Source organism: Urocitellus parryii, chromosome 3 (genome assembly GCF_045843805.1).
Source record: "Urocitellus parryii isolate mUroPar1 chromosome 3, mUroPar1.hap1, whole genome shotgun sequence".
NCBI lineage: Eukaryota > Metazoa > Chordata > Mammalia > Rodentia > Sciuridae > Urocitellus > Urocitellus parryii.
Window position 1 is genome coordinate 81,115,739 of NC_135533.1, and position 7,811 is coordinate 81,123,549.

A 7,811-nucleotide genomic window follows, 5' to 3' on the forward strand; every position below is an offset into this window, starting at 1 on the left:
GTCAATACCCAATGTCGGTGGAAGCTTGAGCAGGAATAACCCCCCATATTCAGCAATCAATCAATGGACAGCTAACATGGACCAGACTCCCACATGGCTTCAAGAATTCTCCTACTATCCTCGATAAAGCACTCCATGAGGACCTAGGTGAGTTCTGGGAGAAGCACCCTGAGCCAACTCTCTTACAGTATGTAGATGATTTGTTGATTGCAGCCCAGACCAGCGAAGGGTGCCTAAAAGGGACCGGATACCTGTTGCAGATCTGGGGGACCTAGGTTACTGAGCCTCAGCCAACCAAGAAAGCTCAAAAATCTGCAAGCCTGAAGTGACATACCTAGGGTATCTGTTAAAAGATAGGCAATGCTGGCTAACACAGGCCAGGAAAGAGACAGTTTTAAAAATCCCTGTACCCCAGACCCCAAGGCAAGTGAGGGAGTTTCTGGGATCTGCTGGCTTTTGCAGGCTGTGGATACTTGGGTTTGCTGAATTACCCAGGCCTCTGTGCGAAGGCACGAATGCAACTCAGCCCTTCCAGTGGACTGAGGAGATGGGCAGAGCCTTCAATCAAATTAAGACTGCATTGCTATCCGCACCAGCTCTAGGGCTACCTGATGTCACGAAACCATTCTATCTGTACATTGATGAGCGCAAGGGGGTTGCTAAAGGGGTCTTGACCCAGTATCTGGGTCCCTGGAAGAGGCCAGTGGCCTACTTGTCAAAAAGGCTGGACCCTGTGGTGGCCAGCTGCCCACCTTGCTTGAGGATGATAGCTGCCACTGCCCTAATGATAAAGGATGCCAACAAACTAACCTTAGGACAAGAGCTATATATCACCACCACCACCCCCATGCCATCGAAGGAATCCTAAAGCAACCCCCAGACCGGTGGCTAAGAAACACCCGGCTCACCCATTATCAAGGGCTGTTACTTAACCTCAGAATTACCTTTTAGGCATCCTCAGCTCTCAACCCCACAACCCTGCTACCCGACCCCAACTTGGAGGCTCCCTTGCATGACTGTGCACAGATCCTAGCACAGGTCCCCAGCATCAGAGAAGACCTCCAGGACCAGCCATTGCCAGATGCAGAGCTTGGATGCAGATCCTGTTCACGGATGGGAGCAGCTTCATTCAACAAGGTCAGAGGTATGTGGGCACATGGTGGTAACAGAGACTGAAGTGGTATGGGCTGAGCCTCTCCCGACAGGAACATCAGCCCAGAAAGCTGAACTGATAGCCTTGACCCAAGCACTAACGCTAGGAAAAGACAAAAAGCTGACTGTGTACACCGATAGCCGGTATGCTTTTGCCACGGCCCACATACATGGCACCATCTATAAGAAAAGAGAGCTACTGACAGCTCAGGGAAAGATTATAAAAAAAGAAGAGATATTGGCCCTTATTACAATCCTATGGTTGCCTAAGAAATTGGCCATTGTCCACTGTCCAGGACATCAGAAACCTAAGGACATGGTATCCAGAGGGGACAATCTGGCAGATAAAACCGCTTGGGAAATAGCCATGCAAAGAGAGATTGTGATGATAGCCAACCTGCCTGACCCAGGACCCCGAAGCCTACCAGAAATGCCACAATATTTCAAAGAGGACTTAGAGTGGATTAAAGGACTGCCTATGACTCAGTGCCTTAATGGATGGTGGCAAGACTCCCAATGTCATGTGATAGTATCTGAAAAGTTAGGCAACAGAATTTTGCAAAAAATGCATCGCTCCACCCACATGGGTGAGAGAAAAATGCAGGACCTACTAAGCCATGCTAAGATAAAGATTTAAAATGCAAATTCCAAGATCCAGCAGATTGCTGCTACCTGTAAGGCCTGCCAGCTGAGGAATGCGGGCCACAGCACAATCAACCCTGGGAATGGGGTAAGAGGAGACAGAACAGGAGCCTATTGGGAAGTAGACTTCACTGAGGTAAAACCTGGCAAATATGGATATAAGTACCTTTTAGTTTTTATAGATACTTTATCAGGATGGTAGAAGGATTTCCAACTAAGCGTGAGACAGCTCAAGTAGTAGTTAAAAAGTTGCTGGAAAACATCTTACCCAAGTACGGCTTCCCAGTCTTGGTAGGGTCGGATAATGGACCGGCCTTTATGTCTAAGGTAAGTCAGGGACTCGTGTCTATTCTTGGGGCAGATTGGAAATTGCATTGTGCTTACAGACCCCAAAGTTCAGGACAAGTAGAGAGAATGAATAGAATCCTAAAAGAGACCCTAACCAAATTGACCATGGAGACTGGCGGAGACTGGGTAGCCCTCCTTCCCTATGCCCTGTATAGGGTATGGAATTCCCCTTATAAGTTAGGAGCCACTCCCTTTGAAATTATGTTTGGCATACCCCCTCCCATAATCCCCTGCTTGTCTGAGCACCTGCTTGTAGAATTTGATGACTCTGACCTCTTACATTCCCTAAAAGCCCAGCAACAAGCCCACCAGGACGAGTGGTCCCACCTCAAAGCTCTGTATGAAACAAGACCCCCTCCTCAGCCACACAGCTTCTGTTCCGGAGACTGGGTCTACATAAAGAGACATCAACAGGAATCACTGCAACCTCACTGGAAGGGACCATACGTGGTGATCCTCACAACGCCCACCGCTCTCAAGGTCAACGGGATTGCCATCTGGATCCACTACTCTCATGCAAAGCCAGCGGGCTTGTTCTCTGTGAGGAGCGACTTCATTCCGGATTCGAATTCCAAGTGGCAAGTTACTCGTCATAAGGACAATTTTCTTCATTGTTTAGACCCTAGTTAGGATGCTATTATTAGTCTGGCTGCTTATTCTTGCTTGCATTAGTACCATTCTTTGTAATAACCCCCATTTTCCATATAAGTGGACCTGGGTAATCCAGAATCCAGCAATTGGACATAACATAGTCTTGGCAACTCAGGAAGGACCCCAGATATGGTTCCCGGACTTACAGTTCGATCTTTGCCAGTTGGCTGAGGGGTCGTGGAAACAAACAAAACAAAAAGGTTCTGACACACCCATCCATTATATGAGAAAGAGGTACCTGAGCTCTGATGGCTTAAACGGTCCTCCCTGTAAAATGGATACCTGGTACATATGCCCTGGAGAGTCCCGCCCCCCAGAATGTGGGAGTTCTGCAGATTATTATTGCAAGCAATGGGGATGTGAGACTAGTGTGGGAGGGTCTAGAGCCTGGAAGGTTGCCAAAGATGACTTAGTAAAATACTCCAGACCACATAATCAGAACTCCTGGATACAAGCCAGATTCACCCCAAAGGGAAAAGAGGCACAAGGATGGGAACAAGGAAAGTCTTGGGGAATAAGACTTTACTGGATAGGAAGCAGTGATGAAGGACTCATTTTTACTCTCAAGGTTTTAAAGACCCAAATTGTACCCGCTGTGGTGGGACCTAACAAAGCCCTGGCCCCACCACCATCAGCTACCACCCCCATTATGCCTGAAAGTACCCAAGTACCTAAGACTATCCAGAGGATCCCTGAGGAAAGGGACCTAAACTCTCCACCTGAACTGCCCAACCTACTTGTTCCCGGCATTTCAGAGGAGAACGCCTTGGGAGCTCCCTTGTGGAAACTACTGCTAAAAACTTATGATGTTGTAAACAAAACCCAACCCCAGGTGACAGAGTCCTGTTGGATGTGTTATGATATGCAACTCCCCTTTTATGAGGGGATAGCTCTCCCAGGAAGTTATACACTGACTAGCAAGGTACAGGACTGCCAATGGGAACCCGTGGAATCTGGACTTACCTTGGAGAAGGTTATTGGAAAAGGCAGCTGTGTGGGAAACCCACCACCCTCTCTGCAGCATTTATGCAATCAGACTTCCCCTATACCTACCCAAATGACTTATCTATTACCATCAGAAAACAGTTGGTGGGCATGTGACACAGGCCTTACCCCCTGTGCTCACACAGCCATGCTCAACCATACCCACGGATTTTGTGTTATGGTTCAACTTGTACCCAGATTAATTTACCACTCTGAAGAAGAAGTGATATTCAGGTTAGAAAATAAGGAATTACAAAGGAAGGTAAAGGGAGAAGTAGCTGTAGCCATATTAACCATAGGAGCCCTGTTAGGAGCAGTAGGAGTGGGGACTGGAACAATGGCCCTGATTGAACAGCGCTCCTATTTTTCTAGTCTGAGGGAAGCCATAGATGAGGACATCCAAGAACTACAGAGACAGGTAAAACATTTGGAGGAATTACATGCATCCCTTGCAGAAATTGTGCTTCAAAATCGAAGGGGCTTAGATTTAGTCTTTTTACAACAAGGAGGACTTTGTGCAGCACTAGGAGAAGAATGTTGTTTTTACGTTAACCATTCTGGGGTAATCAGACAATCAATAGCCAAAGTACAGGAAGGATTGGAGAAGCGGAGGAAAGAGAGAGAGCGACAGAAGGGATGGTTTGAATCATGGTTTGATTATTCCCCCTGGCTCACAACTTTACTTTCAGCTTTGGTTGGACCCTTACTTGTAATTATGCTTGCCTTAATAGTAGGATCCTGTATTATAAATAAGTTTGCAGCCTTTGTAAAGGAACGAGTCAATACAGTCCAGTTAATGGTGTTACGAGCCCAGTACCAGTCCCTGGACAAAAGTAGTAGGGTCGAACCCTATGAGCTTACTCAGAGGAATCCATGATTGGCTTCCAAGGTACCCAAAAAGAAATATGGGAATGAAAGACCTAAGCAACCTCATTTTACTTGGGGCCTCATTTTGCTCTGAGACTTAACCCCTGACCTACTGCAGTCCTAAAGTCAGGAAATACCACAGAAAGCTCTGCACAAACAGTTCTCAGAAGCCACAGATGGTGATTGCCTAAGATAGGCCAGATGTTGAAATATCTGAAATTCCAGATGGCCCCCACCTAGGTGCAGTGACCAATATCTAAACCAGAAGCCCTGCAGCTTGGCACGTACCCCCCTTGCGACACTGTCACGGTTTAAAATAATCATTTTTAAGTGTGTCAACCCCTTGAACTAACCAATAATCCTTTCCAGATTCTTTCCCTCCACTTGATACGCTAACCATGTTTTAGAGTTGTTGTTTGATTTTCCCACGGTGTGTGATGATTTGCTAAGAGATGCTATGATGTATGTGAAGTACCTGCCTTCCCCAAAGAGTGTATAAAACTGCTGCAAACCCTGGGCTTGGGGCCTTTCAGCGTCACCAGTTGCTGTGTGTGCTAAATAATTGAACTATTTATTTAGCTCACAATAAATGCCTCTTTGCTGCTTACATTGATCTTGGTCTCTGGTGGTCTTTTGGGGGCCCCAAACTTGAGCATATCACTAGTTCATGATAGATTGGCTCTGCTGTTTGGGGTATGTGGCAAGATAGCACATTATGGCAGTAGTCTTATAAGACTAATAAGTCTTATAAGTCTTGTGTTTGACATGTGTTCCTCAGCTCTGAGAGACTCTTACTACCCTTTTTGAAAGAGGAAAGATCTGCAGTGATGTAACCTGTGTTCTAGGCACCTTTTGTTCAGCCACAAATCTTGACCCAAAGCACACGAACAGATTGAATCCCCTATCTGTCAAATAGCCCAGTGACACAGGAACCTCCAATGGGGAGTTCTTTGTTTTACCATTGTTTTAGGTGTTGAGGATTCCTGTTGAACCAAACTGGGTTAACTGTTCAGTTTGATGCAGGCTGAGACCTGGCATGTCAAGGAAGCAGCCCTGAGCCAGTGTCTATTTAAGGATTTGGAAACTGAGCAAGTGCCCAGGCCTAGAAACTTCTCAACCCTAGGCTCTCAGCCTCAGGGTAAAAAAGTTTCATGCTTCTTTTAATTTTAAATCTGTGAAAAGTTTATTTCAGTTTTTTAGGAGAATACTGTATCCAAGTAGTGTTTCTTTTCTAAACTTGATACTATTGCATGCTAATGTAACAAAGAGATAAAGTTAGAAAGATGGTAACTGCTAAAGTTAAATTGATTCCCAGATTTTAAGGATCTTAAAATCTTTGGAATTGTCAGGAATTTGGAGACCATAGCGTTGTATTTTATCTATTCATCAAAGGAAGCTAGTAGATAGCCACAATACAGGACACTCTTTAAACAACAAAGCTATATCTGGATTATTATTATTATTATTATTATTTTTGCACCTGGGATTGAAATCAGGGGCACATCCCCAACCCTATTTTGTATTTAGAGACAGGGTCTCACTGACTTGCTTAGTGATTCTCACTTTTGCTGAGGCTGGCTTTGAACTTTTGAACCTCCTGCCTCAGCCTCCCAAACCACTGGGATTACAAGTTTGCGCCATTGCACCCAGTTGATATTAACATTAATCTTGTTGTCACTTTTTTGCCAGGCTCAGTGGTGCTCAAGATCCTGAGGAACATAAGGTATGGACCAAATGAAAATAATTTGGCTTGAGTTCATACTGGAATAGAATTCATGGCCAAGGATGAGAACTCTAACCTGATTGGATATGCTTCTGCTCTGATGGGTTAAAGGATTTACCTGAGGCCAACTTGGTATGCAGGAATTTAGTAAATGCAGTCACACCATTCCTTTTAAAATTCTGCTTTACACAGAAGATGGCGAAAGCCTCTAGTAAATGGATTAATGCTTCAACAAGCCAAGAGATAGGATTTTGAGTTTAAAATTGTGGTTTTTTTTTTTTTTTTTTTTTTTTGTGTGTGTGTGTGTGTGTGTCTACACTAAAATGTTTGTGTCAACAATGGGTACATTGGGATTCTGTTTCTTACTTCTGCAGTTTTTATAAACATAGTCTAAGGGTTCTGGGGATATAACTCAGTATGTAGAATGCTTGCCTTGCATGCACAAGGCCATGGGTTCGATCCCCAGCGCCACATACACATACACACACACACACACACACACACACACACACACAAGAACATAGTCTAGATACTACTGTATTATTTTATTGATTAGTAATTGCTGACCTAATAATCTACTGTATTTCTTTTACAGGTCTGATGCATGAAAGAATCATTAAAGCTGTTCAAGTAATAAGGTATATGGCTGTATGGAATAGAGGTTTTGATGTCTTTGTCCCTTTCTTTGTAGTCGCAAGGGTGAATTTTGAGACAGTCCTAATTACATATATGAGCATATCTGGGAATTGTACCTCTGCCCTGTAGCTGAGTTGGACTCTTAGAGAATTTCTGTAGAACTCAGTTCCACATTTAGATTTTCTATTAATAAGGCTAGTTTGAAACTTGACACAGAATTAACATTAAAGATTGTCTTTATGGATTCCACCTCTTGGGTCCCCTTCTTCCTCCGGGAGAAGTCTTTTCTTCTGTCCTTTAATAAATTTCTAATTTCTACTCTGAAAAAAAAAAAAAAAAAAAGATTGTCTTTATTGTTGGTTCATATACTCTACAAAGATGACCAAGGCTGATTCATTAAGATCAGAGCCAGGAGGGGTGGTTCACACCTGTAATCCCAGTAGCTCAGAAGGCTGAGGCAGGAGAATCACAAGTTCAAAGCCAGCCTCAGCAACTTAGTAAGGCCCTGTCTCTAAATAAAATATTTTAAAAGGGCTGGAGTTGTGACTCAGTGGTTAAGCACTCCTGGGTTCAACCCATGGTACCAAAAAAGAAAAAAAAGATCAGTTAGAATAATTCTAAATTAACTAGCTATTTTACAACTATCTTAAGAAATTGTTGAATGCTTTAATTTATAAGTCATTATAAAATTATTCTTACTATTCCAGATAATCATGTACACTCAAATAGTAGAGGCATAAATATGGCAGGACTAGAGTTAAATTCTAAGATTTACCTCTAACCTGAGCAAAATATCTGTATATCATAG

General features: G+C 43.8%; 1 non-coding gene across 1 annotated transcript; it reads left to right on the forward strand.

Annotated features, from left to right (window-relative positions):
* Window positions 1-6,420: 6,420 nt before the first annotated feature.
* On the forward strand, window positions 6,421-6,494 carry LOC113201213 (small nucleolar RNA SNORD93). Its single transcript, XR_003303127.1, has one exon. It is a non-coding gene; the product is annotated as a small nucleolar RNA SNORD93 (small nucleolar RNA).
* Window positions 6,495-7,811: the final 1,317 nt, after the last annotated feature.